Source organism: Myodes glareolus, chromosome 16 (genome assembly GCF_982192425.1).
Source record: "Myodes glareolus chromosome 16, mMyoGla1.1, whole genome shotgun sequence".
Lineage (NCBI taxonomy): Eukaryota > Metazoa > Chordata > Mammalia > Rodentia > Cricetidae > Myodes > Myodes glareolus.
In genome coordinates this window covers 73774719-73787992 of record NC_142041.1, presented here as the reverse complement: position 1 = coordinate 73787992, position 13274 = coordinate 73774719, and the positions used below count along the sequence as shown (strand labels likewise).

The following is a 13274-nucleotide window of genomic DNA, read 5'->3' as shown; positions in this document are numbered from 1 at the left end:
TGCAATGCTGAGTGATCAGAACAATTTTGATTACTTTGTAGATTAATAAATAAAGATCAGTACTGTCTTTATTTCATATTCGCATATGCTTATTATTTTATCACCTTATGAACAAAGTATATCTGAGCTTGATTTTCTATTAAATAGGAAAAGTTAGTGAATATGTCAAATAAGTAGGACTAATGGAAGTAAAAGGGTGAAAATCTCATGATTTATCTTTCAGGAAGGATTTAGAGAACTGGAGAAGACTGACAAGTATTTATTAGGACTCAAGTGATGCTTCCTGTACCTTTGTACTTTCTGTTTGCTTACTTAATTTCTTTCCACCAAATGATATGAGGAAACACAATCTGCATAAAATACCAGCATTCGTTCTCCATGTTCCTCCAAAGACTTTGGTCTCCTCATTAGTGTATCATGTCCAAGACCAACAAAAAGGTTGTAACCAGATAGAACTCAGTTTTCAAAGTATATGTGTGCCCAGACTACCCCAAGGAGTTCAGATGATGAACAGACTATGTGCCTCTGAAAAGACCTTGCTGTCCATCAGGCTGTCCACAAGCGTGCGACATTCCATTGTACCTGCTTCTCTCAGATTCTTAAACACATAAAGAAAATAAGATGACTAGATAACGTCAGTCTCTTTCTTCAGCTTCCTTTCCTTCTTCTATCCTAGCTCCATGACAACACTCTTTGATGTTTAGACTTGGCATCTTCTTTTTCTCAATTTTCTCCACCATGTAAAATAAGAAAGGTCCTGCTAATGATCATTTGCATTTCATGGAATCTTATGTTTAGTATGAGTTAACTGACCTAAACTGTTCAATTTTTAAATGTTCCTTGAATTCCCTAGGCCTTGTCTACCCAGTGAAGTCATTGATTGATAGCATCAGCCTGTAAACCAGATTATCCTCACACCCTGTCCCACAGGTCTTCACTCAGCTGGCTCAGAAAATCATTCAGAATGTTCATGCACTCAGAAAGAACTCTGGACATGTTCTCTCCACTGATGTTCTTGTTAGGCCTTTGAAATATTTCTCTTCCATGTGGACTTTCTTTCAGTTGTGGCCTATAATTGTCATGGGAGGGTGTCATTTCCAGCTAGGGTAAAGTCTGTGAGAGTCTTCCATATTCTTTCTATTTTTTGCATATAGAGGGAGTCATTGCAGTCTTTACTTGGTGGCTAATTGCTCAAGTGCATTGTTTGTGTGGTTGCTGCACAATAAGGATGTATAAGCTGTCTGTTTATTGCTAAGATTTTTTAAACTTCATGCAATTAGTATTATAGAATATACATTTATCCAGTGTAATTTTCTTTGCTTATTTAATACATTTTGTGGATTTTCTATGTTGATACAGATGATTCTGTTCATACTCAACAATACAACTATGCCACAATATATTTCTTCATTTTGCTACTGGTTGATACTTAAAACACATAAAGAGCCATAAACTACAATATAAAATAAATTAAGTTTTTTTCGTTAAAGTAAATCAAGAAACAGTAAGTATAGAAAGTAGACTAGGGAGGTCTCATTTTTCGGATGTACATTTGGTTATGATTATCACAGAAGGTAACATTTCTTGGGGTAGGATATAGCACAGAAGTGGCTGAGGTGCATTCTAATAGTAGACATTTCTTTCCTCTCATTTGCTTTTTTGACTCTAATATCATATTTGATATCATGTATGTCCCATAATCACGAACATTCTCACATATTTTCAATCCAGAGCTGTCCAGTCTCTTACATTGATCATATTCTGTTCCCCAATTAGGCAGTCTAAATTAGTCTGTCACCCTTTTCTTTGTTAGTCCTTGAATATATGTCAGTGGTTCATCTTGAGTTCACTTTTCTGATCTGTAAAGGGACATGTATAATTGTACTGTATTACTTATTCAGAGATTATATCTGGGGCCCTAGGTGACAATTCGGTCTCTTTCCATAGTGAGATGAATGTGCCTCCTATTCTAAAATTGTGTGGGATCTGCTGTTCTACCTCTCCTTATGTTCTCCCGAGCATAGTGTCCAGTTTTCTAAATGAAGCTTTGATGACTGGAGATGTATACCAGTGGTAGAGCACTTATCTAACATGTACAGACATGGGTTAAATCACCAGAAGCCATTAAAATTTAAAATGGAGGCTTAGGCTCCCGAAAGAATGTTTCTAGAAAGGACATTGGAGATTCTCTAAAGTCATTAAAGTCCTGATCCTAGAGCTTGGTGCTGGGATCTTCTCTCATATTCCATTAGTCCAGTAGCAACAGGTGGTTAAAATAGTCTCCTAACTGGCTTCTTTGATCCTGATCATTTTCCCTTTAAATCTGCTAATCGTTTCCCATCATGTGTAGTATAAAATGAGTTTGCATGGGCAAGATTCCGATTGACTTCTCTGAACCCTGAACTCTCTTCTTTCCCCTCTTCCCTGTCTTAGCCCCTTTCCAGTTCTTCTGCAAGAACTACATCACCTGAAACCTCATCATCTTACGTGGCAACAAATGTTTTCATCATATTTTTGTAAGGTGAGGGGATCACTCCCCTGGTTTTAACTGGGCTTACTTACGTAGCTAAACTTTAGTAGAAGATCTTGGAGGAAGGGAAAATTCTAAGCTTTTCGTACATGTCTGGGATGCTTGATCTCCTAGCAGTATTTCATATTGAGAAGAGATGGAACTAGGACAGGTTCCCTCACATGTTTCCTTTGTTCTAAGCAAGTACTTACCAAGCCTGCACTGCGTGGTTTGCTGCTGTCCCATTAGCCAACTCCAGAGTCAACATTAGAAGTAGTTGGTATAGTAAAGCCCAGGGGACAGGATTCAGGAGGAGCCACTGCAAATCACAGCACCTCACAATGCTTAATATTCAATGTTCTTTTCATCCTACAGATCTTTACATCGTTTCATTTCTTTATTTTTAAAGCCATGTAAGTGGATAAAATACATAAAAGTTTAATCTTCTTTTCCAAAAGAAAAAACACAAAATAAAGAAGTTGCAAAAAGAAATCTAGATTATTTTAACAATCATAAGATGGTCTGATGGAACAAATTGAAGTAACAGATAGGGAATAACTGGAAAAAAATGGAGAGACAATGAGGTCAATAAGATTTTTGGAGGAATGTCATCGGACCTAAAATCTGAAAGATGAGAGGAGCTAGCCATGGGGTGTTATAAAGAAGGAGGGTCCAAGGTAGGAGAAACCTCTCCTCTGCCAGGTCACTGGCACCAGCCCCACCTCCTCCCACGTTTGTTTCCGTAAGTTGCCTCTTTGTTCTGCCCCTATAGTTGTTGGCCTTCTTCAGCCTTGCTATTCCCTTCAGAGAAGTGGCCACAATGTTCAGCAAGCTGCTTTTGTTTTCTTCTGTAAGTGTACAGTAAAGTGTAATGCCCATGGAGACAGTGTCTACACACTTCTTAAACATCTCCAGAAAACTAACTGATCAGCACTCAAAAGAATTCTCACCAAGTCCTTTTACTCCATCACAATCCCTCCAAGTAATGAAACTGAGGTCCAATTAGGTTAAAATATTTATTTCTATTCGCACAATTAAGGTGTTAGGAATCTTTCTGTAGGCCCACACATCCTGTGGATTAACTCAGGAAGAGCTTTTATTCTTACAAGTGTAGCATGGAAAAGTTCAATGTGGTTTTAAAATTCCTAACTGTGGTGAAAGACACAGTTGGACTTAGTCCCTTTTTATGGAATCAAATTTTATCTCTCTCATCCTGAAATGTAATATCAGGTATTCTTGCCCACCCTCAGAAGTGATTGTCACTATAGTGGGTTCACATGTTGTCATGAGAATTGTGTCAAATGCTGGAAGCACCATGCATTACAAGAAGCCACTGCATGCCAACACTCTTGATCCTTCTTACCAGAAAAGGAAATTTATCACAATTGCCATTGATAAAAATGCCTAGATTCATACTGTATGCTTAGTTTTAAGCTACAATGAAAAATAAGGTGTGTTTTATTATTGCTTAAATTGAAAACGTACTTTTGATTTTTGTTTTAAAATTGAATGTGTGTGTGTGTTTGTGTTTGTGTACACAAATGTACACAATTTGTGTACAATTGAATAGATTCAAACTTGAATCTATTCCCAATGACTTAAAACTGCCTCTCTCTTCTTCTACTTGCAATTAGCTCTTTTTTATTCTGTGCATGTCGAAGGAAGCAGGTGTTTTTAAAGAATGAAAGACTGTCTCAACATTTCCATTTTAGCACCTTTTCTGGAAATTAGAACGGATTTTTTCACTAAAAAGTGAAATTTAGGTGTGACTACAGAAGATGAGTTTCTGCCCAGTCTTGTCATTGAAAAAAGATACTGAATCACTTCCCCTTAAACATGGTTTTCCTGGAACACAAAAGGATCCCTCTGTCTCTCTTAGTTCCCTGTCAAGATTATTAGTGTAACCTGAGCAAGTGTAGGTGACCAAACAGAAAGCAAAGTTCCCCCTGGAAGCCATTTGTCTCTCAGATCTATTCCCCTTCTCTGACGCATGCCTTTTAAGAGCCAAAGATCAGAGATCCCTGAGGTTTTGTTGTTTTGTTTTTTTTTGTTTGTTTGCTTGCTTGCTTGTTTGGAGAACTCAATATGCCCTCTGTTCCTAGCACAAGTTGCCTTGCTTTCTTCCCCCTGTGGCTTAGATCCTTGTGCACAGTTTTCTTCCTTGGCATAAATTCAACATCATGTGCAAACAGTTGCCTAGGCTGTCTGAACTCAACTACAGTCAGTAACAGGTCCTGGAACACAAAGAATAAGGGGTCCTGGCCTCAGAGATGGGTTGACCTGGCAGGGTTTGAGCCATATAGCAGTAAGAGCTGTGACATAATCCAACAAAAGGCAAGGTCAGAGTCATGGCTGAAAGACCAGGGCTAAGGTTCAGAAATCTCTGGTGGTCCAAAACAAAAATGAGGCCAAGTGTAAGTGTGTGGGTTCAGTATTCAGGTTAACTTGAAGCCAGTTTCAAGAAAAGACATACCTATCCCTGAAATATGACCTACACTGGTTTAAGCATTTTTCCTGCTTATAATATGGCAATATGATTCTCTCCCTCTCTATTTTCACTAATATCTGTCCCAGGTTTTTACCCTAGGAAGATGTGGGCCATTGAGTTCCAAACAAGCTTTCTCCATCCTGTCCTAGGTGTTGTGTGGAGTGATTTGGGGACATCTCTGCAGACAGGCATCCTAGGTAGCATCAATAACAATATGTCACTGAATTATAAAATCAGCCCTAAGCGCTGCAGTGCTCGAGGCAGTGCCCACAGCCATGCTGCCGTCTGTTGCACTGCAAACATTGCTTGTCTGCTCACTGCAGTTCATGTCCGCTGTAGGAAGAAGCTGCAGCTTAGTCTTGTAACGTTTGATAGCAGTGCTGATAAATGCTCCAAGTTATATCAGCTTAGCAGAAGCATCAGGAATATCACAACTCTTGTCTCCAGGTTATCCACAGAAGTGGTAAAGAGAAGTAGATTTTCAAGCTTAATTTGGAAGAGGCAAGCAGGAAAGAGTCTAAAAGCTGACTATAAATCAGTTACTTTGGGATTCACACCTGCCCTGTCAGTCTCAGCTACATCCAAATGGAAAAATGAGTGATCTAGGATTACACCAGTGCCATGCCAGAAGCCACGGTACTGAAAGGTCACATCTATTATGTTTGGCATGTAGCCTCGGGACTGTACTTTGAGAGGATGTCATAGTCATCTCATGCAGAAGGCACGTCCATCATGCCAGAATGTTGCCGTCAGTATTTGATCTAATAAAAGACACACTATCACCCTTTCCTTCAAATTCAGTCTATTTAGCTACTGCTAAATAATAATCACTTCTTTTTCTTGCTACTTTACTCTTACATTTTAAGCCCTGGATAATTCATTGAAATTGTGTTGTTTGCCTCTGGCTATAAAATTATGATGATTCTTTTAAAAACATTCTATTAACTAGATAGAATAAATCATTCAGTCAGCCTGTATCTAGGGGTGCCTTGGGGGAAACAACTGGTCTCTGCTGATAATACCATGTGCATCAGCAGCTGGAAACTGAGTGAAAACTACAAAGAAAATTTTTAAAACAAAAAATAAAATAGAAAAGAGCAGCTACAGCTGGTGCCATCTGTGAGGAACCACGCATTCAAATCTTACCCTGCTCTGCAGAGGAATTTATGAGAATTCTCAGAGCTCGGCACAGGAACAACAAAAGACCTCATTGTAAGAATGTCCATGTGAGCACTGGCTCTGCAGCTGCCCTGGGGATTACCAACGGGAGGCATGGAGATCATAGCCAGGAATCTATCTTGCATATCAAATCACTCCACTATATAAAACCAGCCCTTTGTGTCCCAAGAGATCCACAGTTATAGGGTTCACCTTAACTGGAACATGGCTTTTAGCAACTTGGGCTCTTGGGATTCTTTTGGGTTCTATGGGTGCCCATTTTAAAAATGTTGACATGAACCTGAGAAGTGTTTTTCCTGGAGTTCTTTCTCACCAAACAGGTCCTGGCTTCCTCCTGGGTGATGATGGGAAATGAAAGCACTGGCCAGCATCCGTCCCTGCTTTTGTAAATCTTGGGAAGTTGCACAAAGCTTCTGTGGAAGTTTGCCAACTATTTAGAGGCAAAGTTGAGAGCAGTCTTAAAGATATTACTGCAATTTCAAAGTACTTCACATTAAAGAACTCTGGGACAGGCCAAATACTGTTCCCAGGGGATGCAGCAGGGATCTTGTCCTTTGATACATTTCCCAGAACCTTGGAGTCCAGAAAGTCAGTGCCTGTAAGTCACATTTGAGAACTCTTGCCTACATGACCTACTCAGAACACTTGACTCAGGAAAAAAGAGAAGGAAACACTGTATGTACTCTGCACTGAGGAGTCACATACATAAGAAAGCTCCAAGAGCTATGGCATTCCTTAAACCAATATTTAAATATCTTTTCAAGCAAAATATTTATGTAATGTATGTTCCTTTGCCTGAAACAACTTGCAAAAAATAATAGAAAGAAAAATGGAAAGTTCAAAACAAGAGATAACCATTATCAACTAAATTATTTTTTTCAAATAAACTTTTACCTAATGAAGACAGGCTAAAAAAGTATGTTCATTTAAACTTGTTTACTTCACCCTTTGCTAGGAGAACAGAAGTCTTTCCTGATGTCTTTTGTAGTGATTCAAATATAAATCTAATGGTGTTTTGCCTACCTGATTAAGAAACAGAAGGGAAAGTATCTATCCTTCACCTCTAGACCTGGAAGAGGTAGAGAAAATGTTTGTGAAAATGTAGAGAAATGTCCTCGCAAGCTACACTGGGATCTGGTGGTGTAAGCCTTGCATTGCTTGGTTTCTACACAAAAGCATAGGATTTGTGAGCACTTAGGGAACCTCGGTAGAAAAGTAAGCAATTGCTCAGCTCTCTGGGTCTGTGTACACTGGCTATTGACGTGTGCAGAATTACAGTCTATGCTCCTTTGGGGAACATAGTGACTCACAATCACAGACAGCATCATGAAGGACACCAAGCTCCAAGCAGGAGTCAAAAGAATGTGTCAACTCTGTCACCTATACTCCAGGGAAGTACAGTGACCATTGTAAGGTAGCTCCTTGTTTAAATGAACTCCATGGTGATAATGAAGTAAATGTAATGGGAGAAAGGCTGTTGTTGGGTAATTTTTTTCAGTTAACTCATAATAGTGAAGAATTCTTGACATAGTTTGAAGATGAGATTCTAAGTCTGATGTGTATCACCAATTTTGACAAGTAGGACAAGCCCCTAAACCATGAAGGGCTCTTCCTTCATTTTGAAATGAAAATACAGATATTTGTTCTTTCACCACACAGAATACTGAAAATAAGGTCATACAAGTAAAGCTACAGTGACTCAAAGTATCTTTTCATGGGACTGCATAAAAGAAAATATTTCTTCTTTGAAAGGCACCTGTAATAATTCCATTCGTGTTCTTTTTAAAGGGAAGAATGTGTTTTTCTGGATTAGTGCTCAAGAATAAATTGTGTCACAACAGGAAAGTGGAGAAAGCAGTAACTCTAAGCAGCTTGTCACTTTGCATTCACTTTCAAAATATTTTTAAGTAATGTAATATAATTAAATTTTTCCTGCTTCCCTTTCCTCATTCAATCTCTTCTATGCATCCTCCCCTTATTCTCTTTCAAATGCCTGGCCCCTTCTTCTTTAGTTTTTGTTATTTGTATGTGTGTGTGCATGTGTGCATACATATGTATTCCAAAATATATAAACATAACCTGATTGGTCTGAATCATGTTGTTTTATGTATATTTGCAGGGCTGATCATTTGGTATTGGATTACTGGTTGGTGAGTTTTCTCTGAGGAAGACTGTTTGTCCAGCTCTCAACATTCCTCAGTCACCTGTAGTTTTGTCTAGGATTGAGGCCTCCTCAGCTTTCCCCCTTCCACAGTTAGCGTATCTATTGGTACTGTCTTGGTCAGGTTTTGCTTAGGTAGCCACTTTAGTGAGACTTCATAGGTGTAACTTCTCTGACATCTCTAGGAGACAGTTTCACAGCAAGCTTCCTGATCATCAGGTTATTACAGTCTTTCCGCCCCCTCTTTCAAAATGATCCATGAGCCTTAGTTGCAGAAGTTGTGTTGTAAATATAACAACCTGGCTTCATAAATCTTCACAACATTGTGGTCTTCTATATTGACCTTCATCTGTTTCAAAATGAAGTTCTCTTGATGGCTGGTGATAGTCATACATATGACTCTGGACATAAAGATAAATATTTAAAATCTAGTTAGGGATTATACTGGTTTATTAAAGTGGAGATTGTAAGGTTCTCTTCCAAGATCTATGACTTCAATAACCCTAGGTAATTTGCCAAGTTTCCAATATCAGGGCCAATTTCCCTTTCTTGAGCTGTCCTTACATCCTATTAGAGAGCTGCTGGTTAACTTCAAGGTATGTGTGCCACTACTGCACTCTTAAGAGTTTCAGTGCCATGGTGATTGTTGCTATGGTTCATAGGTATAGACTGAGTAGAACTGTTGGTTACTTCGGTCCTTTGGAAGCTTGTATGGAGCTTTCTGGTACCATGAAATCTAGTCCTCAGTGAGGAGCTTTCAGGTCAGATCCAGCTCAGAATCCTCTGGGTCCTTTGTGCAAAGCACTTGGTATCTTCAGCTATAGGATCTCAGCCTTTCATCTGTGAGAAGCAAATAAGGGCAGTCAGTATTCATTGCCTAGAATGTTTTCAGAGTATCTTGGACAACTATGACCAACAACTCAAAGGAGGGCTTTTAATGCCTGATGTTGGGGGTTTGTTATAGTCTATAGCTCTTGCTATATGGGAAAACTTTACTTAAACGACATATGTAAAAGTACACAAAGAGTGGTATGTATTTCATGTTAATAATCTATACTTAATAATATATGTTTATGTATTGTTAATGATATATGCACAGTCAGGAATTTGGTCAGAAACTTGTTTCATTTAAATATAACTCTTAGAAATTAGATGGGGGATCATTCACATAGCTCCCAGTTATAGCTAATAGGGCTACCAATGCTTAGGAAACACACTTGATATTAACAAATCACCAAGTCTAGATACTATCATATCATAGAAGTAATGGAAAAATAAGACTCACACATGAGCACCTTTTAATCACTACCAGGTCAATCCAAGACATGTCTTCTGTAAATAATGCATTAAGAAACATGGGATTTAAGAAAGGACATATTTAACTGCAAATGCATTTTAGAAATCTACTATGATAGAATAAAAAAAGTTTTGGAGTTAATAAAGGCAATGGGGGACAGCAGAGCTTTTTCTTCTAATTTCAAGATGATTTTAGATGGAAACCTCAAAAAGGTACATGAAAGATTTTCACAAGATCACTGATAAAAATGTCCTTCACCTTCCTTGATATTTACACTTGAAAACTTATCTCCTTTTAGATTAACTTGTGGTATTTAGTTTAAGCTGTGGTGAGCAGATCTGTTATGCAATTGTTTGGATTTGAGGCCACATGCAATCATTTCGACTCTCTTGCTTTATGTAATTGTCTATTTGCCTGGGGGTTAAAATCAAACTCTGTTCTCAAGCCCTCATTTGGATTTAAATTCATTTTATGGCTTATGAAGTAATGTACATACCTTGCTTTCATGTGAAAATGTTTCTTGTTTAGGTCATTTGGTTGAGGGGAGCACCTTCCTTAATCAGCTATAGAAGGTAAGATACAAATAATATTCCTCAGCTTTAAAGATAAATATGAGGGTATTCCAATCATCAAAGAAGGCAGTATAGACTATTATCTTAATAAATATTTATACATTCCTATTCTCAGAAGGATTTTCCAGCTGGGTTATTTTTAGTAGATAAGAAAGTTACTAAATATGTTTGCAATTTAATGTTTTACAAACATGTCAAATTACAAGACGCTATAAATTCCCTGAAACTGTGAATTAAAGTCATTATTTGTGTAGAGCTGAGTTGGTTACTGATTTTTAAAAGTTCATTGCCAGATTTAAAATTTGCCTTCAAGGGTAATATGCTCTAAGACATATGAGTGTGGCGGGGGGAGTTAAAAACTGTCCCTAATCATAGCAATAGTAGCCTTAAGAATCCAGGAATTTTTTTCAATTTAGCACAAAAAAATTCATATAAAAATTGAACAGTTAAATTTTGACACACAACGTGTCAAAGTATTTGACACTTCTAAGAACCAAAGTTTTCACACTCCCAGAAATGATTGACAGAAGCAGTTGGTCACTTCACCAGCCCATTAATAGAAGTGTGAAGGAAAGATTCTTTCTGCTCAGTTCAAATGTGGTCATGAGTTCACCTTCTTTTTTTTGTTTTGTTTATTAAATTATGAAAGTTTCCATTTCCGCCCCTCCTCCGAACACCCTCCCACTCCCCCCCTTCCCCCTCCTCCTCCCTCTCCATCCCTAAAATTTTGGATTAACTTGTGGTATTTAGTTTGGAGCATTTTCTCATATATGAGGTGAATATCATTGATCTGAAACGAATCCTGCTCCAAAATCTGAAATTATAGTGAATCTGATAATTTCATGATGTGACCAAAATAATTTCTGATGTAACCAAGGTTATAAACTAAATGATATAGACTGGTATAGCAGAGAGACTGAGAGTGTAGAGACACAGTGGAGGGTTTGGAAGTGTGAGAGGGGAGTGATGAGCCTTAGCAAGTTCTGACTCCAGGAAGCAGGTCCACAGGAGCAAAGCCCTGAGATGGACACTGGAGGAACAAAGTTTCCCACATGTCTTCAATGTAAGTGAAGAGAAAGATCAATATGGTGGAAGTGGTATGTATAAAATTCAGATAAGCCATTTAAATTGGTTTCTCATAGTTTTATCTATCTTAATGTAGAAATGTCCTGGCTAATATTACCATGTTCTATGACTAAATTATTCACTCAAAATAAGACTGATCTTGTCACAACAACACCAAAAATATAATTTATGCAAGGACATGAAATTTAGGGAGTATTGTGAGATTAATGTCAAACTTAATAGTCCTTGATTTTGGAAATGTATGTGCCATTTCAGGGAAAACCATGTCTGTTACTTTGGATATTAAACACCCCCCCAAAAGTCCATGCATCAAAGTTTGGTCCTCAGAGAGGCACCTATTGAGAGGGAGGACAAATCCTTAAGAGGTTTGGCCTCAGGAAACACTAACCACTCATTGGGGGCACAGCATAGAGGAGGACTGCAGAACACCACTGGATCTCTGCCTCCTAAGTGAGACATTTGCTTACCATGCGCTCTACCCATGACACAGCTCATCAGATCAAATGAGCTGGGACTGAGACCTCCAGCACAATGAGCTCAAATAAACTTTGTTTATTTTCTAACTTAATTCTTCTAATTCTTTTGTCGTAGTAGCAGGTAGTGGACCAGTCAATAATAACCATTCAGGTTGGAAAAGGTCCTTCATTCTGGAGATATGTTGAAATTCATAATGATTCTATTAACATTGGTGATTTATGATGAAGTTTCAGGAGTATATGGCTTCCTTCAAAACAGTTTATCAGTAAAAGCACAAAGCTTTTTTCCATTTATACATTTGATGGTTTCAAGAAATAAGCTGTTTAGAAGAGCCTGTATAGTTTGAGCATCTTCTTAGGAGTAAAAGCAATGCAAATGTTATAATCTTTGGGAAGTACAGTGGAAGAGGTCTATGAGTCAAAGTCCAATGGATAAAAAATATTAAACACCATTCCTTTAGCTTAGACATAAAAATGAGAGAGTCAGTTTATGAAAAGAAAATATTGAATAGAAGTAAGTGAGAGCCATGTTAGGGTTGGACCCTCATGAAATTTTACAACTCTCCCTCTAATTCTTTCTTTGTGGGAATACTTGAATATGCCCTGAGTACATCATAAAATAAAGGGTCATGAAGGTAGGAGTCAAGGAAGTTGCCCCTAAAACTTTAAATATATTACCATACCATATAAGCCATTCCTATAGTGAATCATCATGCAATAATGCAAGAATGTTGTTCCTTCCAAATGCATTGTTTCATATAGTAATTCAATGTAAGATTTAAGGAGATGACTAAGGGATAGTAATTACAATTAGACAGGAATTGTAGAGTAAGTTAACTATAGTTGATGGTAATGGATTGTATTCTTTTAAATGAAGAGAGTGGACATTAGGTACTATTGTCACAAAATCAACTCAAAGTAATGTGACTATTAATTGAATTTAATGTTTTATAATGCACATGTGCTCTTCAAGATGATGTTGTATGTGAAAACTCCACGGAGCACCATCAAATTAAAAAAAATGTTATTTAAATAAAATTAAGTTTCCTTTCAAGCTGGGCTTCCTAATGCTTACTAAGATCCTAGGGTGGGAACTTTAGCCTCCTCATGCTCTAGATACTTACCAGCGGCTGGCCAGATTCCTCCTGAGGAAGGATACAGTCATCAGTATTAAAGAACAACAGCATGAATGGTGCCCCTAGCTAAGCATGCCTGTTGCCCATCTTCCTTCGTGGTTCATGGCAGTGCAGACAGTTCTGCAGCAAAGGGAAGAAAGGTACTCATTATGTCAGAAGTTTTTGGTTCTGTTTTTACTTCCAAACAATAATATTTGCAGACTTTAAATGGCTTATCCATATTCTGACACATCCCAGGCAGCTTTCTGTGTCTCTCTGGAAAGTTTCTGCTGCTTCTCATCACTAAACAGTGTGTGAGTGAGTGAACAAGGTGAGTTCTCACGATGGTGTATACTCAGATTGATCTATGAGCACTGTGAACCCAGAAGCA

General features: G+C 38.0%; 1 protein-coding gene and 1 long non-coding RNA gene across 8 annotated transcripts in view; one reads left to right on the top strand and one right to left on the bottom strand.

Moving 5' to 3' along the window:
* Positions 1 to 13274, bottom strand: part of LOC125391305 (uncharacterized) — a 33393-nt gene that overhangs the window by 8908 nt on the left and 11211 nt on the right. For 4 of the 5 annotated variants that reach the window (XR_014997418.2, XR_014997419.2, XR_014997420.2 and 1 more), the window contains 2 exons: positions 12893 to 13024; positions 8260 to 9177 (listed from right to left, as the gene is read on the bottom strand). This is a non-coding gene — a long non-coding RNA (uncharacterized LOC125391305). Of the gene's footprint in view, positions 1 to 8259; positions 9178 to 12892; positions 13025 to 13274 lie in introns of those variants that run through there. The other variant, XR_014997421.2, reaches the window with a different exon arrangement.
* The window catches only part of Ca1 (carbonic anhydrase 1), a 79161-nt gene that overhangs the window by 56244 nt on the left and 9643 nt on the right, over positions 1 to 13274 (top strand). For 2 of the 3 annotated variants that reach the window (XM_048420650.2, XM_048420649.3), the window contains exon 2: positions 10163 to 10206. The exons of the other annotated variant lie outside the window; for it this stretch is intronic. The gene's annotated coding sequence lies outside the window, so the exon portion shown is untranslated. The remainder of the gene's footprint in view (positions 1 to 10162; positions 10207 to 13274) is intronic. 3 annotated transcript variants of the gene reach the window in all.